The sequence below is a fragment of the Dreissena polymorpha genome, chromosome 14 (genome assembly GCF_020536995.1).
Source record: "Dreissena polymorpha isolate Duluth1 chromosome 14, UMN_Dpol_1.0, whole genome shotgun sequence".
Taxonomy (NCBI): domain Eukaryota; kingdom Metazoa; phylum Mollusca; class Bivalvia; order Myida; family Dreissenidae; genus Dreissena; species Dreissena polymorpha.
The window spans coordinates 42008376-42032234 of NC_068368.1; the positions used below are offsets into that span (position 1 = coordinate 42008376).

The 23859-nt window shown below is 35.3% G+C and overlaps 2 long non-coding RNA genes across 2 annotated transcripts; both read right to left on the minus strand.

The window, feature by feature from the left end:
- Positions 1-2866: 2866 nt before the first annotated feature.
- Positions 2867-5055, minus strand: LOC127858460 (uncharacterized). The gene is made up of 3 exons (XR_008038941.1): positions 4905-5055; positions 3349-3793; positions 2867-3031 (listed from the first exon to the last, which is right to left on the minus strand). It is a non-coding gene; the product is annotated as an uncharacterized LOC127858460 (long non-coding RNA).
- Positions 5056-6844: 1789 nt separating this feature from the next.
- Positions 6845-11138, minus strand: LOC127858461 (uncharacterized). The gene is made up of 4 exons (XR_008038942.1): positions 11072-11138; positions 9317-9399; positions 7503-7877; positions 6845-6995 (listed from the first exon to the last, which is right to left on the minus strand). It is a non-coding gene; the product is annotated as an uncharacterized LOC127858461 (long non-coding RNA).
- Between the last annotated feature and the right edge of the window lie 12721 nt (positions 11139-23859).

Genomic DNA, 23859 nt, shown 5'->3' on the forward strand with positions numbered 1-23859 from the left:
CATGGCCATTTGACCAAAGGGGCATCATTAAAAAACACTATGTATAGGACCTAAATATAAAATCATTTTAAAGTAATGATTAATCTGGTTCTTCGATATGTATTGTGCGGAGTATAGTGGTTAGTGTATTTTCAGATCTTTAAATTTGCGGTTCATATGTAAAGCGTCTGACAGACATGCTGTTGATACATGCTCAGCCTCCGGGTTTACTTATAATAATGACCCTTATTTGTCACAAAGGCTTGGATGAGGAGATATTTTGCATAATGGCAAACCAAGGTCATGGTCAAAACAGCTTTTGATTTTAATTTATGCAAAAGATGCCAAGTCTTATATTTACATTGCACTTCTAGAGTACATAAATAATCCAATGCAAGATATAGGACTCTCGCCTGTACAAATGTTGCAAGATCAATACACACAACCTATAATTCCTGTGAAAAGAGAGAAACTGATACCAAAGCCAGTAAACACATTAGTTCTAACACCCAAAATCAAAATCTAAGCACATACATTATTATGATAGGTCTTCAAAACAGCAGACACCGCTTGCACATAATCAGCGCGTTTAAACTTAGAAAAAATAACAACAACAGCTTTGTGCCATTTTCAATTTTAACTATGACAATACCTTTTAAAGTATGCAGTTTTTGATAATTCAATTATGCAAGAAATATGTATAATTTTAGGGTAGACTAAGACAGCAAACTAAGAATGGGCATCCATTTTAGTTTTTTTAAGTCAATAAAACAATAAATGCATATAAAAACACATATTTAAATTAAAAATGCAACAATCAGAGGACATAATCAGTTAAATAGTAAATGACTACTTAAAATAATTTTTAGCACTGTTTGTTATTCAGAGATTTGTGAATATGCCGTTATATGCGAAATTGGGAATTCTTCTCATTGAACTAATGCAATATGTGCTTCGGAACTGGAATCATATAGTGTTGGAAAGCTGGTGTTTCACGTCTTAAATTAATTTGTATGTAAGTATTATAAATGGAAAAAAATATATTTATCCAACTTTTGACTTCCACCAGGATTTGAACCAGGATCTTTCACTGTGAGAGTAAACGTGTTACCATTACACTATGGAAGTTGTGTTGTTGAACAGAAGACCTAACTTTAACTAAAATTCTCTGTTTTTACAAGAGCTTGGAACCTTCTGTTAAAAATAATGTAAAACATCATTTTTTACAAGGCAGCTTCAAATTTTAGTGTTTTTTGTCATTGCTCTCACTGTCACTGATAATGGTACATACACAAAACAAAAACTGTCACTGTCAGTACTTCACAAAAAATAAACTGTCACTTTCAGTTTTGATCACACAATACACAGCCACTTTCAGTTTTGATCACACAATACACTGCCACTTTCAGTTTTGATCACACATTACACTGTCACTTTCAGTTTTGATCACACAATACACTGCCACTTTCAGTTTTGATCACACAATACACTGCCACTTTCAGTTTTGATCACACATTACACTGTCACTTTCAGTTTTGATCACACAATACACTGTCACTTTCAGTTTTGAACACACACTAAACTGTCACTATCAGTATTTGACACACAATAAACTGTCACTATCAGTAATCAACAATAAATGCACTGTTGTTTTCAGTTTTGCACAAACAAAAAAGTATTTTGCACATATGTGAAAAGAATAATCAATATTTCACAAACACAAACATCGTCACTCATCTATCTTCCTCCCATAGCCCCTATCTATGAGTAGCTCTTTCCAATCCTCAAAAGATGTTGTGGCCGTGGTGGAACAGTACCAGTTACCAAATAACTGCCTATGGATGGCACTGGTACATTCCTGTCCACACTTCTTAATTTTATCTGATTTTGTTGTGTCTTTTCTGGTATGGACACCCAACTGCTCTTGTTTTATCTTCCACTATACTGCTGAGTAGTATAGGGCACATCCATAGCGGAGCAAGAGGAGGCAAAAGGTACACTACCACTTGGTGTAGCCATTATAACCAAAGGTTGGGGCTTTGAGAGGATCAATGGTGTTGGCAGACACCTTAGGGACTGGCGTGTCAAGATGGTGGCGCTGTTTGATGCTGGCTGTCTTTGCTGTGTTGTTTCTTATAAAATATTTGTACAGCTGAAATGATAAAGTTCTTATAAAATATTTGTACAGCTGCAAGGATTAAAATCTTATCAAATATTTGTACAGCTGAAATGATTAAGTTTTTATAACTTAAATGTACAGCTGAAATGATTAAGTTCTTACCATTGTGAGAAAGTTCCCCGGCTTAGTTGAGGCAGCTGGAGTTTAGTTTCCTAGGCAACTCTTGCATTTCCATGGATCAAATTCCGTATGTTTTCATACGCCTTTGACACCATGGAAACTTGCTGTTTGTTTTTGGGGAAAACGCTCAAAAGACTGATAATAGTTGCCTCTGTGTATCGGTTGCAGTCCCGGAAACTTGCTGGTCCAGTGTTGGGTCCAAGTAAACATCTGCAAGAATAATGAAGTGTGATTAAAAATATTTATTATATAACCCTATACATTTTGCATTTAATATGAATTTAAACATTTTTCTCTGATGTTATTTTGTGCACACTTATCTGAAGCATGCTCAACTAAATGGTTAATTCTATTGATTTTTATGCTTTGCATTTATATTTAATTGCTGATATAAATACTGTTTTAACCAAGTGATTTTAGTGATATATGGACATAATTATAATTGAATGTGTACACTAATAACTGTTTATTGTTCACAGGTATGATGCCTATTCCTTTGACATAATTGTTTGTTTCTCACCTATGGGTGACTTCGACCCCTGGAGCAACTTTTTTCTTCTTGGCTTGAAACCTGCCTTTCAGGTGGGAGGGAAAGCGTTCTGGTAAGACTGTCGGCCGTTTGTCGGCCTCCCACAGCTATACAACCTCGTCAACCTGGCTGTTGGTCAGTGCTCCGCAGTCACGGATGTTCATGAAGAACTCCATGGCCACAACCTTGTCATATCAAGGGATGTCATCTGGTCCAAAAGTTTCCTGAAAGCCAACAAAAATATAACATCAGCACACAGTAGTGAAATCATTACTCAAGTGACAATGAAAAAGTGTATGAAGTCTTAACTTTTGATTAAAGATTGAATAAATCTTATGGCTTTAATATGAAAATAGACACATGCTCAAGTACATTCCTAGGAAATGCCATTACTGGGCTGTCTTTCTTTTTATTCAGACAAGATTGACTTTCACTATCAAAAGTAATAATTGAATGCAAAGGTGGATAACATATCTCTAGTGAAAATAACTGCTATTTTATGTTACACTAAATTACAAGATCAAACTTAAACAAAGCTTACAGTAGCGCAAGCAGGTGCGCTGTGTCTGATAGACTTTGCAGAGGGCTCTTTTTGCACACTTGTTGCAGTCGGTTGAGGGTGTTCAGCAGGCCCAGACCAGGTTGCTTGGCAGCCTTCTCATGCATCTCAAGGTATTCTGCCTCTGTTGGCAAATGAAGTATTGGTCTAGAAGAACGCTCAGTTACTGTTGTCGCAGTAATAGTGGATGCATCAGTAGCTCAAGTAACCAAGGTCGTTGTTTTTTCCAACACCACAGCAGCATTACCAACAGTGGCAGTCAAGCCCTCAGTGGAGACAGTGAGGTCTTCCACACTGTCAATGGAGTCAGTAAGGACTTCATCCTCCTGAACAGGATCTTCCTCAGCCTTGGTCTCGATAGCCTGTTTATAACCCTAAAGAATCTGGCCTGTCTGGTTGTACAGGTACTCTATACCGATCAATTCATCTAAAATGTAAGCATATATTTATGAATAATATAGATGGATTTTACAAAATGTCTCACAGTGCCTATGAAAAACAAATCTGAAATCGTCACCTTTAAATAAAACAATTATTCCTGAATAGAATGAAAGCATTTCTATTTGAAATATAATAAACAGATAAATTTAATTCAGGATGATCAATATAAGACGGAAAACAAGAAACCGTCGGAGACTGGTGATCCTCCCCAAAGGTTTTTTTGTCACAATATTGCACTATATATTCCGATAAAAGGAAACGTCTTGAGGGCACAGTAGTTGGGGGGACAAGAATTTTTTTGTAGAAAATTTCAAAGGGCCATAACTCTGTGAAAAATCATCCGACCAGAACCCGCTGATAATATGCACATCTCCTCTTGGTAGTGAAGCTTCCCATAAAGTTTCATTGAATTCCGGTCATTAGTTGCTGAGAAATAGCCCGGACAAGAATTGCACTATATGTACAGTTAATGTAAAATTTCAAAGGGCCATAACTCAGTGAAAAATCATCCGACCAGAACCGGCTGATAATTTGCACATCTCCTCTTGGTAGTGAAGCTTCCCATAAAGTTTCATTGAATTCTTGTCATTAATTGCTGAGAAATAGCCCGGACAAAAATTGTGCACGGACGGACGGACACACGGACGGACAGACGAAGCGGCGACTATATGCTCCCCCCACAATTTTTGGGGGGAGCATAATAAATGATAAAGAACAAGCAATGATTATATATATAAATACTCATGAGCATAATGTATACGAATACAGCAAACAGCACAATTTTTACAATTTACTATGCCTGTATAAAGTCAGATATATATATAAATAACAGTGTACAATTTTCATGCATTTAAAGGCACGTTTATTGTTTTGTACCCACATAATTTAAAAAATATAGCATTTAATACATAATCAACCCAACCATAACCACCAATATACCATCATGAGCATATTTATCTCAAACATTTACCACTTCAAGAATCTTCCTTATAATTCTGTATCAGCTATACAAAATGTACAAAAGTATAATCTGATAATGGGTTGAGTATTTTTTTCAATAAATGTATGTTACTGTTAATGTTAAAGTACCTGTGTACTTTCTGGGTTCATGGTATGCAGGACAGATTTTTTCGCCTAGCACCTCCATGCCAAGTGTGTTAGCTTTGTGTTGGAGCAAGCCACTGTAACATTGAGTGTCCCTGCCGCTGTTGTTGCTTCCACAGCCCGGTCCTCGTTCCACCTAAACAGGCCATCCAGAAGGTATGCTTAAAAAAGCCCTGGATTTGCTAAGGTTCCTGAAAAAAGGAAAAGCCCTTAAATATATTTTAAACCAGAATATTGTAATAACTTAAGAACTCTTTATAGTCAGCCAGACAAGTTTTTATCAAGATTGTACATTGGCTTACTAACAATAATAACCTGATTCAGAAATATACATGTTTGCTTTGTTTCTTGTATCAATAAAAAGTATGTATGATTTCTTACCACAATTGGTACTTAATTTTAAATAGAAACATGTACTTTAAAATGTTGTTCATATGCTGACTGTACAATATAACAAATATAATGCAACTTGACAAGAATAAAATGTTGCTGTTTTTTACCTGGAATAAACCTGTTAAGGTGCAGGTGAAAACATTCCAAGGATGTGGATCCCCTGGCACATCTGAAGACTGGCAGGTCCACTCCCCCTTTTTTCATGGTGCCTGTTTGGGTGTACAAGGCCACACCAGCAGGATCCTGCAGGCATTTCACATGTTTCGTCTGGGACTCCCAGATTGCCTGCATTCTCCTCTGATCAATAAGTGGCACACCCAAAGTATCCCTACCGCGAACACCAGCAAAGGATTCAATGAGCCGTTCAATCAGTTGGGTGGTCTCCTCCACACCTTGAGTGCTTCGACGGCAGTGCAAAGCCATCTCTGATCATAACCCGCACATTATGTCATGGTCCGTCTTGCAGTCAATAAGCTGTTGCTTAAGCTCCCAACCCTTTGCCTTTTTCAAAACATCCAGGTCTTTACTATCCCACTGAAACAAGGCGTTCGACAGTAAGCCCATGAAGGTGGCATACAAACTGGCGGGAGTCTGTAGTAAACCCAGTAGATATTTGCCGCATAAAATGCAAGACATCTAACCGGATGTGTGTCTTCCAGCCTGCTTTGGTGAGAGCCTGTCTAAGTTGTGTGGTTCCACAACAATCGCGGTCAACATACACAATTGATGGCGGTGGCATTTCTGCATCGGTGTACCTCTTAATGATGCCACCTAGCATGGAGTCGATGCCATGTCCCTCTCCAGTTGTCAGCACTGACATCAACACTTGGCCATGTTTGTTGCCAATATTCGTTCACCAATGCGCTGTCCCGGCAGCCTTACCAGCCAGCTTTTTAGTGACCTTCTTTGTAGTCAATTTTTAGGACCTCGCCAAAGACCGAGGTGATGCTGGACTTCTCACGCAGACGGAGAAGTACATCCTGTGAGTATACCTGCATCAGCCATCTGTGCTTAGAAACTGGTGCCATTGTAGGTGGTTTCTCAAATGTGATCTTGACCGTAAGTCCAGACTTCATAGCGTCAGAGAACCCTTTGCAGTCATTCAGGTAGTGGAGCTGCTTCTTGAGATGGGCCTCTGAATGCTGCTCCTTGAGTTTTGGCTGCTGCTGTTTCCACGTCCTCTGTTGCATAGAGGCAGAATCACCTGCATGTCACATGCCAACATTGCTGTGAGTATGCAGGGGAACTGAACTCTGTTGCAAACATCCAGCTGTGACAATATGTCATGGCTCCAGCTAATGACCTTCCTGTCGCACTCTGTGCATTGGAGGTATTCAGAGGCCATGTTGTAGGAGCCACTGACATCCACTACTTGTCGCACCTTCTAATGGATTCCAGCAGAAATCAGCTCGCTCTTTTTGCAGTCGGCATGTGGACAAACGAGCTTCAGCCTCCACATCTTACGAGGCATCCAGAGGAACAGGGGGCGTGCAAAGTAGCGGTCCACGCCGGGTTTCATGTTGACCCCTACCGCTGGCTGAGGGGGATGCCACCAAAGTCTAGGATGGAGCCGTTAAGCTGAATCCCTTCTTTCTTGGTCCAACTGAAGAATGCCTTGGCGATCCACTGGTGATCAGCCTTAGGCAGAGACTTCTTCCAGTCACCAGTAATGCAAACATTCGTCTCTTGTTCTGAAAATATAAAGTATGACAATATGTTTTTTTTTCCAAAAGATATATGAATGTGACTTTCAATTTGAAAACAACAACAATTTTGGAGACGACCAGATAATATTGCTGTACATATATAATATAGAAAATACTATAGAAGTAAATTAGGCAATTAAATACTAGGGCTAAATAATGGTTCTTGTTACTTGATTAAGGTATAGCTAACCTCCAATGTTTTTATTCAAGTTCACTTAAAATTGCATATAATCTGTCTGAACACAGACATCAAAAACAACTAGGATGGCAAATTCAAAATAATTCAAACCTAAAAACTCCACTATGAAGTTAAAACTGAATAAAATAAATTGTTATATAGGTATTGTTGCATCTTTAAACAGCATGATGACACTGACTTATAGGTGAGAAGTAAAATCAAACTATTTGATAAATTGGCAAGCTGAAATGTTATTTAATGAATTGAAGATCTTTTGTAATAAGTTACATAAATTTCATTTGCATCACTAATACCTTGGTCAGGTGATGTTGCTGGTGTTATTGATGTCTGCTGTCTGAGTACTGCAACTTTTGCCGCAACAGCAACCAGACCAGTCTTTGCTCCTGAAATAATAACAAATATCATCATAACCATAGATACAGCTATTTTGTACTACAAACTTGAAAAATAGATAAGTTTGTCAGAAACACGATGCCCCCTATTGCGCCGCTTTGAAATAAAATTTCAATATATCATTTGGCAGGTAAAGAAATTATCTCCCTTTTAAGCTTTAAGCTACTTCCCTTGGATTGTATTTTTAGGGGCAGTCTACAGTTTTTCTTGAAAATCCCAAGGCCGACAATCACTGGTCTGCAAAACACCCTCATAACAAGGCCTTCAGTCACAACCTGAAAATAGATTTAGACCATATTCAGTGCAGCTCATCAACAGCTTGAAAAAAAAGCACAAAACAATGCAGAAAATGCTCTTTAAATTCATATCTGGGATAAAATAGACCTTTTCAGGGGTCTCGGAAATTGCACGTAAAAACACCATTTTTAGATTAACCCGGCAAGTGCATTTATCTTTCCGGGTAACAATACGTACACAGTCAACAACATGCTTTGCACTATCACAGCAAATGCTTTCAAACTGAGCCAATCAAATTGGGTCATTACCATTCAACTTTTTTGCACTGCTAACTTATTTAAACCCACCATTGAAATCTGTCAAATGCCGGCTGCTTTAAGCAGGAAGTACATGTGTTTACTTCTCGCTCAGCATGTTGTTGTTGTTGACTAAAATTCAGGTCACTTAGTTTCGAATTAGTGAAAACATGTGAAATTACTAGAATATTGACCATTTATACTTACATTTCAGCTCCTGGAGTCAAAAAACAATCTGTTTTAGGCCATACACCTTAAATTCAGGAAATTGACGAGGGCCAATGCGCAAATAGAGCTAAAAAAACTGTAGACTGCCTCCTTTTGACTTTAGACCTTGAAGGATGACCTTGACCTTGATCTTTCCCACTCAAAATGTGCAGCTTCATGAGATACACATGCATGCCAAATATCAAGTTGCTATCTTCAATATTCAAAAAGTTATGACCAAACTTTAACGAAGAGCAAAGTTTTAGGAAAGAAAAATACAATGACATTTGACCTTTGACCTTGTAGGATGACCTTGATCTTGACTTTTCACCACTCAAAATGTGCAGCTTCATGAGATACACATGCATGCCAAATATCAAGTTACTATCTTCAATATTCAAAAAGTTATGACAAAACTTTAACGAAGGGTAAAGTACCTTTGACCTTGAAGGATGACCTTGACGTTGACTTTTCACCACTCAAAATGTGCAGCTCTATGAGATACACATGCATGCCAAATATGAAGTTGCTATCTTCAATATTGCAAACGTTATCAAACTTTAACCAAGGTTAAAGTTTTGGGACAGAATGACAGACAGGCCAAAAACAATATACCCCTCTTCTTCGAAGAAGGGGGCGTAAAAAACACAACAACATGGAAACATGTGTTAAGTTTCAATTCAATATCTGTAGCAGAGACAGTGATATGGAGAGATTACACATTTTTCTTAACCAGAGCATTAACTTACGCCAACAAATGTGATAGTAGTATAGCTCAGATTATTCAGTGAATAAACAAGCTAAAAAACATCCTAATATATGCAACCTACGATTAAAATGTCTTTAAACGGTTCAAAATTAAAGGTCTTATTCATGTAGTATCTAGTGAAAAACAGCACAATAAAGCATTTGTACTATAGAATAGGATTAACATATATAATCGCAAATGGACTTGTATGCATAGATAGGCTTACCTTGAAAATGTCTCGGACTGTGGATGATGGGGCAACACGAGAAACACGAACACGTCCAGACTGAGTGAGGTTCACAGAAGGAACTGGATTGAAAAAATGCAGTTAAACAAGGGCTGTTTGTAAAACATGCATGCCCCCCATATAGGCTGCCAGTTGTAGTGGCAGCCATTGTGTGAATACCTTTATTGTCACTGTGACCTTGACCTAGTGACCTGAAAATCAATAAGGGTCGAGTGCCAGTCATGATCAATGTACCTATGAAGTTTCATGATCCTAGGCCTAATTATTCTTGAGTTATCATCAGGAAAGCATTTTCTGTTTTGAGTCACTGTGACCTTGACCTTTGACCTAGTGACCTGAAAATCAATAGGGGTCATCTGCAAGTCATGATCAATGTACCTATGAAGTTTCATGATCCTAGGCGTAAGCACTCTTGAGTTATCATCCGGAAATCTTTTTACTGTTTCGAGTCACTGTGACCTTGACCTTTGACCTAGTGACCTGAGAATCAAAAGGGATCATCTGCCAGTCATGATAAATGTACCTATGAAGCTTCATGATCCTAGGCGTAAGCATTCTTCAGTTGTCATACGGAAACCATTTTACTATTTCGAGTTACTGTGACCTTGACCTTTGACCTAGTGACCTGAAAATCAATACGTGTCATTTGCCAGTCATGATCAATAAACCTATGAAGTTTCATGATCCTAGGCGTAAGCATTCTTGAGTTATCATCCGCAAACTATTTTACTATTTCGAGTCACTGTGACCTTGACCTTTGACCTAGTGACCTGAAAATCAATAGGGGTCATTTGCCAGTCATGATCAATGTACCTATGAAGTTTCATGATCCTAGGCCTAAGCATTCTTGAGTGATCATCCGGAAACCATTTTACTATTTCGAGTCACTGTGACCTTGACCTTTGACCTAGTGACCTGAAAATCAATAGGGGTCATCTGCCAGTCATGATCAATGTACCTATGAAGATTCATGATCCTAGGCGTAAGCATTCTTCAGTTGTCATCCGGAAACCATTTTACTATTTCGAGTCACTGTGACCTTGACCTTTGACCTAGTGACATGAAAATCAATAGGGGTCATCTGCCAGTCATGATAAATGTACCTATGAAGTTTCATGATCCTAGGCCTAAGCGTTCTTGAGTTATCATCTGCAAACTATTTTACTATTTCAAGTCACTGTGACCTTGACCTTTGACCTAGTGACCTGAAAATCAATAGGGGTCATCTGCCAGTCATGATCAATGTACCTATGAAGTTTCATGATCCTAGGCGTAAGCATTCTTGAGTTATCATCCGGAAACCATTTTACTATTTTGTGTCAATGTGACATTGACCTTTGACCTAGTGACCTGAAAACCAATAGGGGTCATCTGCCAGTCATGATCAATGTACCTATAAAGTTTCATGATCCTAGGCCTAAGCGTTCTTGAGTTATCATCCGGAAACCATCTTGTGGACGGACCAACGGACGGACCGACCGACTGACCAACATGTGTAAAACAATATACCCCCTCTTCTTCGAATGTCGGCATAATGAAGGACAGTTCTACTGTAGAGTACACAACTATTAATGATGAACAAACACACAGGAATGATTTAAAAAGAGTTATATCCTTTAATTAATCCAATGCAGTTAAAGTTGTCAACAGTGGTATAAACAGGTTTTAAATGATCAAGTATGTGTCGATGAACAATATTCAAACAGCTCCAATAAATTTAAAGCACTAAAATACCTTGTTCTATACTTGAACTTTTAGTCTGTGACTGTGGAGCCTGCAGATGTGTTGATGATGACTGCCAGTAGGGGCACCTACAATAATCAGTGAAAACATTTTTACTGTTAAAAGATCTTTTTGCAAATCAACTACAATTATGTCAAACAACTTTCAGACCTTTTATAAAGTCAATCTTTATAATAATTAAATACATGTACTATTATATGGTACATAATACAGCAAACTCACAAGTTTGCTGTTCCTGGAAATTAATCACAACCAAATGTTTCATGTTTGCTTATGAGCATAAAGTTGAAAAGAGTTTGTTGTCTATTTATTCTTTTAATCCAGGAGGCTTTTGACGTATACAGTATTATTATCATTGTTGTCTGCAATAGTACTATGACCTAACAAATTATGAAAGCACTTTAATACCTTTTAGCTCACCTGAGCGATAGCTCGGGGTGAGCTATTGTGATCACTCAGCGTCCGGCGTCCGTCCGTCCGTCTGTAAACAATTTGTAAACATCTTCTTCTACTAAACCATTGAGCCAATTTCAACTAAATTTCATGTGGAGCATCCCTAGGTCATGGGACAAAAGAATTGTTAAAAAAAAATTTGATCACATAACCAAGATGGACGCCATGACCATATATGGTAAAAACCTTAAAAAATCTTCTTGTCAGAAACCGCTAATCAGATTTTCAACAAAATTTCACAGGGATGACCTTTGAAGGCTCCCCTGAAAAGTTGTTCAAAGAAATTTGATTCGTCAAAAAACATGGCCGCAGGAGCTCGTTGAACTTTGCATGTTTATTCGTTTTTGCCTATTTTGTGAAAACTTTCACAAATCTTCCACATTTTTTGTCCGATCCTTTCCAAATTTGCACAGTGTCTTTATATCAATGAGGACACGAACCCTACAAAAAAATGAGCATTATTGGTCCATGAAGTACAGAATTACCTCCCCTTGAATTGAGAAAATGGTGTTTATGCAATAAAGTCCAAATTTTTCATCCAATTCTTTCCAAACTTGTTTATATATCAGATTAAAGAGAATAAAATTTTCTTTATTATGGGTTTTCTTTCATGAAAATCCATAAAGGATAAGTGTTATTAATCGTTGCTTAATTAATGAACAATGCGAATTATCGGTATTGATTTTTTTCCTGACATGCCGTCCCAGATATTAACCGCTTTCAGCTGTAGACTGTGCATCAATACATCGCCGTGTTATTGACCTGAAAAATTCATACGCAGTCGGCATTAACACCGGTCATCGAGACAAATTACTGATGTGAAAACAAATCGTACATCGTAGAGGATTAAATAAACAATTACATCTGATTAAAGATTAAAGATTGCTGCCGATTTAAATCAATTTGAGTACTGTTTGCGTATATTTGATGCCGAATGGGAAGCTGTGTTTAGACTTAAGTTGAGAAAAATGGCAACGAGATACTTGCCTGTTGGTAGCTAAAGAAACTTCAGCGTACAGTTTATAATGGGTGGCAATTCCCAGCTGTAGTCTACGGGCGGGTAGTGAACTGGTTGAGAAAAGTGGAAGCTTGTGGAAAAGCGGTTTGAGAAGTTTGTAAGAAAACCCTGAATTACCAGTCTTGTGGGAAGAAGGCATTGCGTCTCCACGCAGAGGGCCCTTATCACATAAAGAATATAAGAACCATCAAGACCAACCAGGTAGGGTTTTTATTTTTTTAAACTAACACCCCGAATTTGGTCGTATTTTCTGTTGCTAAAGTTTACTGTTTAGGTTGTTTTGCATCAAAAATCGGCAAGATAGATCTAGCAAATTTGCCAATTTTTTTATTAATAACGTATGATTCATTGATTGTGAGCTTTTAAAACATTTTGACCTTTGAATAAAGCATAAATCAGGAAAAGAATTTTAACAGTAATTGAAAATACGATCAAATACGCCATTTTTGCTGACTGGGACAGGTCTTTTTTAGTTAAATAAAATGTTTTATTGTCCCCAACATATGAGCCCAGCAGCAAGAAATGTTTTTTTTTTACTTTTTGTAAAACAAATATGGGCAACCAACCGTAATCCAAATTTGCCGACACCTTACAGGGATCTTTTCACGCTTTGGTAAATTGACAAAATTGAAAAAAGTTGTTTCAGATTCGTAAGTTTTCGTTTTAGTTATGATATTTGTAAGGAAACAGTAATACTGAACATTAACCATGCTCTAATATAGCCATTATATGTATCTTTTGACGATTTTAAAACCTAAAAATTATAAAGCGTTGCAACGCGAAACGATTGAATACTTTGGAGAGTTCTGTTTTTGTCGTTAAATTTTGTGAAACTACGAAGATTGCTTATATAAGGTATAAAATACGTCAAGAATGTGTACTCGGCGGAATAGCTCAGTAGGCTAAAGCGTTTTTACTTCAGGACTCTGGCAGGACTCCAGGGGTCACTGGTTCGAAACCTGCTCCGGGCAATGTTCTTTTCCTTTTTTTATTTTTTTTCTTGATTTTTTACTGGAGCTTTTATGATCCAATGTTTACATTTATCAATATAAAGCATTTAATGAATAGGTTAAAAAAATGCCAAAATCTGTGAAAAGGCCCCTTTAATTCGACGATGTTCTATTTTTATCGATTAAATGGATGATTATTGTCTTGGAATCATTTCAAAGTAATACAGCCGAGTTTAAAATTATTAGTTTGTGCTATTAAACATTCATTATTTCTTAAATTATTTGCTAAATATTGCTTCATGTAACCGTTACATCGTCAAATTTGGGTCACACCAGGATACAATTATTTAGCATTCAAACAACGATTGGGATAAAAACTAGGGGAACCCATGCTGAAATTTTCAATTTTAACTGTTTAGCAGAAGCCACCATACCCAATTTTCTTCGGTGTATGTGGAGGCTTCTGGCAGCATGATTCTGTGAATATAAATGGTGACATTTGATTCTGCATTAATTAAACATGTATTATTGACTTTTTTAAAGTATGTGTGAAAAATATAATTTGTAACCACTGTTACAGGTTTTATCTGGTTCTTCAAAAGCAACACCTGCAGTCGAGTCCATGCCAGACAGAGAGTGCATGTGAATGAATTGCCTTTTGACTAAGTTTTGTGTGTTCCTTATCAAATACATGAAGATTTTTAAATATATGTGTATGTTGTTTTTTCAAGAAAATAGAATCACCAGAACAGGTACAGGCACCCTTTAAATGTGTCGAATCCAGGAGCTTCTGGGGGCCTCTGGCCCCCTTGTCCCCTGGACCCACCGAGGGCCCTGCGGCCCTCTGGCCCCCAGCTTTAAGTTCAGGATTTTCAAAATATCCAACTTTGACCCCTGCAAATGCTTTGCTAAAACTTTGGCTACAGTTTCTAAAATTTGGCTACACAAAATTCCATTTGGCTAAAATGTTGGCCACAGAAATTTTTGGGCAAGAGGAGCCTTGTTTGGATTGTATTTGGGTCATCTGGGGTCAGCAACTAGGCACTAGGTCAAATAATAGAAAAACCTTGTGTAGACTATAGAGGTCACAGTTTTCATCAGATTTTATTGAAATATAGTCAGAATGTTTGTCTTGTTAAAATCTGGATTGGGATTGACTTTGGGTCATCTAGGGTCAAAAACTAGGTCAGATTAAAAAAACAAACTTTTGTAGACAGTAGAGGTCACAGTTTTCATTAAATCGTTATGAAATTTGGCCAGAATATTAATCTTGATGAAATCTGGGTTGGGATTGTATAAGGGTCATCTGGGGTCAAAAACTAGGTCAAATCATAGAAAAACTTTGTGATGACAATAGAGGTCATAGTTTTCATATGATCTTAATGAAATATGGTCAGAATGTTTATCTTGATAATATCTGATTTTGGATCGTATATGGGTCATCTGGTGTCAAAAATTAGGTCACCGGGCAAATTCTAGTAAAACCTTGTGTAGATGAAAGAGGTCACAGTTTTCATCACGTCTTAATGAAATTTTGTCAGAATGTATTAATTAATAAAATTTGGCTTGGGATTGTATATGGGTCTAATAAAATTTAAGTTCATGAAGCAAGGTTAGTCAGGTGAGCGATTCAGGGCCATCATGGCCCTCTTGTTCTGTATTTTGACTGTCAGTCTGTGACGGTGGCACCTGCAGGGGCATTACAGGCTGTAAAGCAACAGCGTCTAATCTGCCAGTAGAAATGCCTACAAATGATTATAGCGAATACATAACTGTCGACTTAAACGTTATAACTGAACAGATTCAGACAAATTCAAATCAGGCTCGGTAAATTAGCTGTACAGTTACTATGAAATACTTCTAGGTTCAAATTGTTTGTACATCATGTGTATAAATTTAGCATTTCATTGACATAACACATTAAACATAAACTTTAAACCGCTGTACAAAACACGTGTTTTATTTTAGACATAACAAACAGGAAAATGCTTATTGCTATAATAATTAATGGTTAGTAGTACCAATTTGTAGCAATTACACTACGAGGTCAACCGCATAAGGGTGTGAAAATCATGAGCTACTGTTTTAAGAACTACCATTGATTTTTTTCCTTCTTTAGAAAAGAAAAACTACGGTAGCTGTGTCAACTTTTTTTATAATTTGTTGAACCACATGCCATAATCACAGATTAATCCTAGTTTCAACAATGTTATTTTTACACTCAGCACCAAATGTGTTTATAATAGTTGTTAAGCAGTAACAATTTTTTTTTTTAAATAAATTTTACAATAAAGCGCAATTCTAGTTAGAGACCACATATCTTTTCAGATAAAAAAGCAATAGTGACCATGCAAAGTGTTAATACAATAGCTTTTTTTGTCAAATTCTAGTAACCACATTAAAATTCACACAACAGATAATGTTGATTTTAAGAAGAACAAAAAGGAGACACAACACTATGTACATGATTAAGCAGAATTAAAAGATGAGTGTAAAGTAAAGTACTGCAGTGAAATATTTAACACAGGAAAGAGACTACAAGAAACAAATAAGACTTTTAATAAACTATATTTGAGCAATTCAAATTTAAAACCAAAGAAAAAATTAGTGATTTTTGTTCCTCGTTATCTTTTGATTCCAATTTTAAATTTAAACCAATATAAGTCAATGAGAATGAGAATGTAAAGAGATGTTACAAGAAGCAACAAATGTATATGGGGAGGATAAGATACTAGCTAGTGGATAAAAGCTACAGTCACCCATATATGTACCACACAGTCACCCATATACTAAAAGGGCCAAAAAAAACCTCAGTATTTTTCATTCCCCAAAGTCAGAAAATTGTGTCTTTTTTCCCCCAAAAAAAGGCTGTGGCCCTTTCCCCAAAGTTGGTGTTATGGCCCTGACTAACCACAAATACTTACTTTAGATCATGTTGCTACTTTTAAACAAAACATAATTAAGTCAATAAATTACAAAACAATATTAGGCTAAAATTAATCAACTACAATACACGTTTAAAGAATCACATCTGTGCTTTTATTACTTAACACATAATTTTTTTTAAGTACATGTACATTGCCTTATCTGAAACATGGCACTTACTAGCTAAAGAAACTTCAGCGTACAGTTTATATAGTATTGACAGACAATGTCGCGCCAGTCAAAAATCATAAAAAGCTACATTTTAAGTTATGGTAGCCAGAACTAGGCACTTACAATATATAATTATATCCATATAAATATCAAAATTATTATTAAGACTCTCTACAGCATATTATAACCTTACGATAAATATTATTTTTTTAATGTTTATTTAATTCTGATATTGGTAGGCAAAAAGGTCAGAAACACACACAAGGTGTTCAGATATCACATTTTCTTCTTCCTGACTTAAAAGATATGCGTACTGGGAACATAATTGATTTCTCGTGCACATATTTTCAGTCACAGCTATAAGTGTTATTTAAAATATCATTTCAGCAACAGCAAGTCAAACACACATATGTTCAAAAACCATACCTCTCTCAGTTTCCAATGCTTGTCATGCTCAACAGCTGTTCATTTGTCATGTCCTGGTTTACTATTAACAAAATTAAACAATGCTGTCATGCAATGTAATGTAACATTAATTAAGTGCATTAATTATCAATTTTAGCTCCAAACTGACTATGCACAAAGATTTTAAATGGAAACTCTTTCACTGACTGGATAAAACTATGTGACAGTATTCCTGGTATATTACAAAATGGTCCTTCAAGGTTAAAACCAGCACTTCCCTTTGCTCACAAACAAACAACAAAAATGATTAAAGGGGCGTTTTCACGTTTGGGTAAATTGACAAATTGAAAAAAGTTATTTCAGATTCGCAAATTTTCGTTTTAGTTATGATATTTGCAAGGAAACAGTAATACTGAACATTTACCATGCTCTAAAATAGCCATTATATTAATCTTTTGACGATTTAAAAACCCGAAAATTATAAAGCGCTGCAACGTGAAACGAATTAAAGGGGCCTTTTCACGTTTGGGTAAATTGCCAAATTGAAAAAAGTTGTGTTAGATTCGCAAATTTTCGTTTTAGTTATGATATTTGTAATGAAAACAGTAACACTGAACATTTACCATGCTCTAAAATAACAATTATATGCATATTTTGACAACTTTAAAACCCGAAAATAATAAAGCGTTGCAACGTGAAACGATTGAATAATTTGGAAAGTTCTGTTGTTGTCGTTATATTTTATGAAACTACGAGGATTGCGTATATATAGTATAAAATACATCTAGCATTGTATCCAGAAGGATGGCCGAGAGGTCTAATTGGTAGACTTTTTACTCCTTGACTCCAGGGGTCAGTGGTTGAGTCCTGCTGAGGGTTACCTTTTTTTCTTTTTTTTAATTTTATTCTTGATTTTTTACTGGAGCTTTTTATATTCAATGTTTAAACACTGTATTATGTGAATTGGGAATAAGACATCAATTTGGGAATAAATTGTGTTTTATCAAAAGTGCATAATATGCAGTTTTATATGTTGCATTTATCTAGTTTTACAAATTATAATTAAAACATATACTTGCATATATAATAGCATCATTTAAATTGATTTTACTTCAAAACTGGATTTTTTATTAATAAAAAAAAAATCCTCATGAAATGAAACTGTGTCCATGCCGCGCATGGACACGGTTTAAAAATACACTTTAAATGATACAAATTCAATCACTGTTAATGAAAAAGTGATGGAAAATTTCTTATTAAGCTTAAATTATAGATAATATATTACAAAAATATATGTAGATCATGAAATGAATAGTTTTGTTTGAGAAAATCACCAAAATGATGTCCATTCCCAGTTTGATGTCTTATTCCCAATTCACATATTAATACAGTGTTTTTACATTTATCATTATAAAGCATTTAATGACAAACTTCAAAATATGCCAAAATCTGTTAAGGCCCCTTTAATAATTTGGAGAGTTCTGTTGGTGTCGTTATATTTTGCGAAACTATGAGGATTGGTTATATGAAGTATAAAATACACCTGCAATTTGTATCCGGAAGGATGGCTGAGTGGTCTAAGAGGGATACTTTTTTATTCAGGGACTCCAGTGGTCAATGGTTCGAGCCCTGCTGAGAGTTACCTTTTTTTATCTTTTTTCATGGAACGCCTTCACTGTCTTATAATACCAAAACTTGTGATATGCATAATCACAATACATACATACATAATGTGAATATATACAGATAAAGCATTAAAATATAAAGATATAATTCTCTTATATATAGATAAAATGTAAAAATATACAGATACAAATGTATTATACACAGATAATATTCCATTGTATAAAGGCATTACTTCTTTATATGAAGGTAAAATATCTTTATATGAACATAAATCATTATGTAATAATCATAACGAAAATTTCCTCATTATATATTGGCATAACTTGTTTATATAAAGGCAAAATACCTTTATATAAACATAAATCGTAATTATATCAACACATATCGTCTTTATATGCAGATAAAATTTGAAAAATACGTTTAAAATCTTAAATTAATTTATGTAAATATGTAATCTCAACACGTAAAGATAAATTTATAGTACAGAAAGATTTTAATGTTTTGTATGATCCTAAATAGTCGTTTTATTAAGATAATTACCTTATTACATGTACATAAATCCATGCTTAGTTAAGATGCTGATGAACATCGAAATAAATTACATTAATACAAAATTTCGTAAGCAATATATATAATCTTAATGAATTAAAGATAACATTAAATATGCGAAGCTTTTATTACACACGGGAGAAAATTTGTGTTGCATCATTTCACAACAAGGGATATGGATTTGATACTTGAGCGACCTGGAGTGAAAGAAGGAGTGATACGGCGCTTCAGACAGGAGAAGATAGCACCGGACATCATATCTTTTAATATGTCACTGTACGACTTTAATTGCCTGGGTGTAAATGACAAAACAACTATCATGAAATTGCGTGTGGAATGTGTTTGTTACCGGAGTAATCCGTGGTAACATAATACTAATTTATGTTCATATAAAGATCTTTTGCCTTCATATAAAGACGTAATGCCTTTATATAATGGAGGATTATTTACATATATATAAGAAAATTATATCTTTATATATTAATGCTTTATCTGTATATATTCAAATTATGTATTTATATATTGTGATTATGCATATATATAATGCTTACAGGCATTCATATAAAGATCTTTTGCCTTCACATAGAGAAGTAATGCCTTTATATAATGGAAGATTATATATCTATATATAAGAAAATTATATCTTTATATATTAATGCTTTATCTGTATATATTCAAATTATGTATTTATATATTGTGATTTTGCATATATATAATAGTTAAAGGCATTCATATAAAGATCTTTTGCCTTCATATAAAGAAGTGATGCCTTTATATAATGGAAGATTATCTGTATATAATACATTTGTATCTGTATATTTTTACATTTTATCTATATTTAAGAAAATTATATATATTATATATATATATATATCTTTATATATTAATGCTTTATAAGTATATATTTGAATTATGTATTTATATATTGTGATAATGCATATATATAATGGTTACAGGCATTCATGCACAGTCAGATTGACGTAATATCACAAGTTTTAGTATTATAAGACAGTGAAGGCGTTCCATATTTTTAAATTTCATTCTTGATTTTTTACTGGAGCTTTTTATATCCAATGTTAACATTTATCAATATAAAGCATTTAATGACAAACTTCGAAACATGCCAAAATCTGTGAAAATGCCCCTTTAATTCACCAGTAATTATTTGTCATGTTTAAAAACAAGCTATAGATATCAGTTGCTAAGTGTGCAGTTATAAAACAAGAGGGCCATGATGGCCCTGTATCGCTCCACTGCTGAAAAAAGGCTGAAACAAATATTCTCTGCATGTGCAAATACTTTAATATAGGCTCTATTTAAGCACATGTACACTTTTGTGACCCCCTGGGCTTGGTAAAATTTAACCCCAGGGGCATAATTTGAGCAAACTTTGTAGAGGACTACTATATCTCACTACATGTACATACAAAATATAGTAGCCCTAGGTCCTAGAGTAAAGCACAATAATATTTTAAAAGTTTTCACAAAATAAGCAAGATATAAGCGTATATAATGTTCCATTTTGTGACCCGCATGTCAGGGTCAAATTTGACCCAAAGGGCATAATTTGAACAAACTTGGTAGAGGACTATAAGATGTTACTGCATACCAAATTTGGTAGCATAGTCTAAATGGTTTTCGAAAAGAAGATTTTTAAAGATTTCACAAAATAGGCGCTTTATAAGCGTTTATTCAATTTTGTGACCCCCCAGGGCAGGGTAAAAGTTGACCCCAGAAGCATTATTTGAACAAATTTGGTAGAGGTTTATTAGATGTCACTACATACCAAATTTGGTAGCCCTAGGCCCAATGGTTATGGACAAAAAGGTTTTTAAAGTTTTCACAAAATAGGCCCCATATAAGCGAATGTTCAGTTTTGTGACCCCCGGGCAGGGTCAAATTTGACCCAAGGGGCATAATTTGAACAAACTTGGTAGAGAACTATTAGATGTCACTACATACCAAATTTGGTAGCCCTATGCCTTATGGTTGAGGACAGAAAGATTTTAAAGTTTTCACAAAATAGGCACTATATAAGCATATAATCGATTTTTGTGGCCCCCAGGGCAGGGTCAAATTTGACTCCTGGGGCATAATTTGAACAAACTAAGTGGAGGACTATACAATGTCACTACATGCCAAATTGTGTAGCCCGAGGGCTAATGGTTATGGACAAGATTTTTTTTTAAGTTTTCACAAAATAGGCATTATATAAGGATATGTTCAATTTTGTGACCCCCGGGGCAGGTTCAAATTTGACCCCAGGGATAAAATTTGAAGATGTCACCACATACCAAATTTGATAGCCTTAGGCCCGATGGTTATGGAAAAAAAGATTTTTGAAGTTTTCACAAAATAGGCCTTATATAAGCATATGTTCAATTTTGTGATCCCCCTGGGCAGGGTCAAATTTGACCCCAGGGGCATAATTTGAACAAACTTGGTAGAGAACTATAAGATTTCACTACATACCAAATTTGGTAGCCCTAGGCCCAATGGTTATGGACAAAGGATTTTTAAAGTTTTCAGAAAATAGACTCCATATAAGCGTATGTTCAATTTTGTGACCCCCAGGGCAGGGTCAAATTTGACCCCAGGGGCATAATTTGAACAAACTTGGTAGAGGACTATAAGATGTCACTACATACCAAATTTGGTAGCCCTAAACCAATGGTTATGGACAAGAAGCTTTTTAAAGTTTTCACAAAATAAGCCCTTTATAAGAATATATTCAATTTTGTGACTCCCGGTGCAGTTTCAAATTTGACCCCAGGGGCATAATTTGAACAAACTACGAAGAGAACTATTACATGTCACTACATACCAAATTTGGTAGCCCTATGCCATATGGTTATGGACAGGAATTTTTATTTTTATTTTCCCACAATAGGCCTTATATAAGCATATGTTCAATTTTGTGACACTCGGGGCAGGGTCAAATTTGACCCCAGTGGCATAATTTGAAGAAATTTGGTAGAAATTTTATATCACTTGTAATTTCTTAAGAAAGTATAATGCACATAAATATAAAGCGTAATAGTAAAATAAACAATGATGTTTCAGATATTAACACTGACATTGTTCTTTCCAAGGTTCAAATAATATAGTGTTAAGAATACAACAAAATAATGTTGAATAAATTGCTGATTTTACAAAGATGACTTACTGGAGAACAATTAACACATTTTAATGACTTAACCTATATCACTGTCGAAACAAGGGGCACAAGTCGAACTGGTAAATGTGGTTAGAAGTTACTTACTTATGGCAAATTAAACAAGAAAGTACTAAAAAAGAGTAGTAAAATGTTTTAATCATCATGACTTGTGCAAAGACTTCGAAATTAATAATATAAACGTTATCAAAATTTTGAAAAATAAAATTTAATTCATAAGTGTGTGAAAATACCTAAAGGTTACAAACATTTAAGACGGTTGAGGATATCAGATTAAATTCCTAATAGTAATACTCTTTGATACAGTTCGAGATAATGATTCATTTAAATATGATATACATATATACCATATGTATATCGCTAAAACATATAACTATTACAAGTATTTAAGCATATAACTATTACAAGTATTTAAGCATTTTGAACAATATAGTCGGACAAAGAACAAGGGTCGTTCTTTAATGATCTATGAGAGCTAGCTTTATATGACCAATATGCATTAATGATCGTGTAAAGTCACAAATATTGATTGCAAAACAGAAAGGCGAGAACAGAAAAGTAGGTCAGCTTATACAATTTGAAACATACTGATGTAGAATCAAATTTACGTTTGCAGAACCATCATTTCTTGCATAAATCATTACTGATTACCTTAATTAATAAACACGCACCGATAATTATTAAAAATATTAATTAGTAATATCATTCCTTGATAAATTTCTGTGATGGGCACCGCCATTTTGAATTTACCCACGCGATTATTGGTAGATGCCAGCAATATGATTGGTGGACAGTACCAAGATACTTTTGAATTCTTTGTAGATCCCCGCAATCTCATTGGTCCATACTACCTAAAATTTACAGAGACTAGTGGTGAGCCTGTAGCACTAGGGTGGGCACATTTGTCTCCGCAATATGTATTAGCAAATAATCAAACAATTTCCGATAGCTTTGACATCTTCTGATTGGTCAATTTTTGCAACGGACAATACAGATGTACTTTGTGTCAGTGTTTTTGTGACGCATTAATACTAATACCATGCCATCGGAGCTTTTTTTTGCGAATGCAGAATCTGGATGCAAAGTGGTTAGTTGCAGTAACAGACTTCTTCTTTGGTATACTTATATTATGTTACCTATGGTGCGAATTGCAGAAGGCAATCGCCCCAAAAACATGGTGCAATAGGCATGTAAACTTTTTTCAAAATGTGTGGCCTGAAAACTACCTGTATATCATCTAAGTACCTCTGTCATTCAGCTGAGAGTCATAGTCCTGAGATTGTAACAGGCATTGGTGATCAAAGTATGCCATTGATGCTTACACCTTTGATCTTTAAGTTAAACTTTGTTTCCTCACCATTGTCAAGTTCACTGCAACGCAAATCAAGGATCTGTTGACCTCAACACAAAAACTTCCTTTAATGACACAAACAAATTGCCTACAAACAGCCTCAAGTCATAGAAATCATACGTCTTAGACAGAAGATGTGGGTACTTGTGACCATGC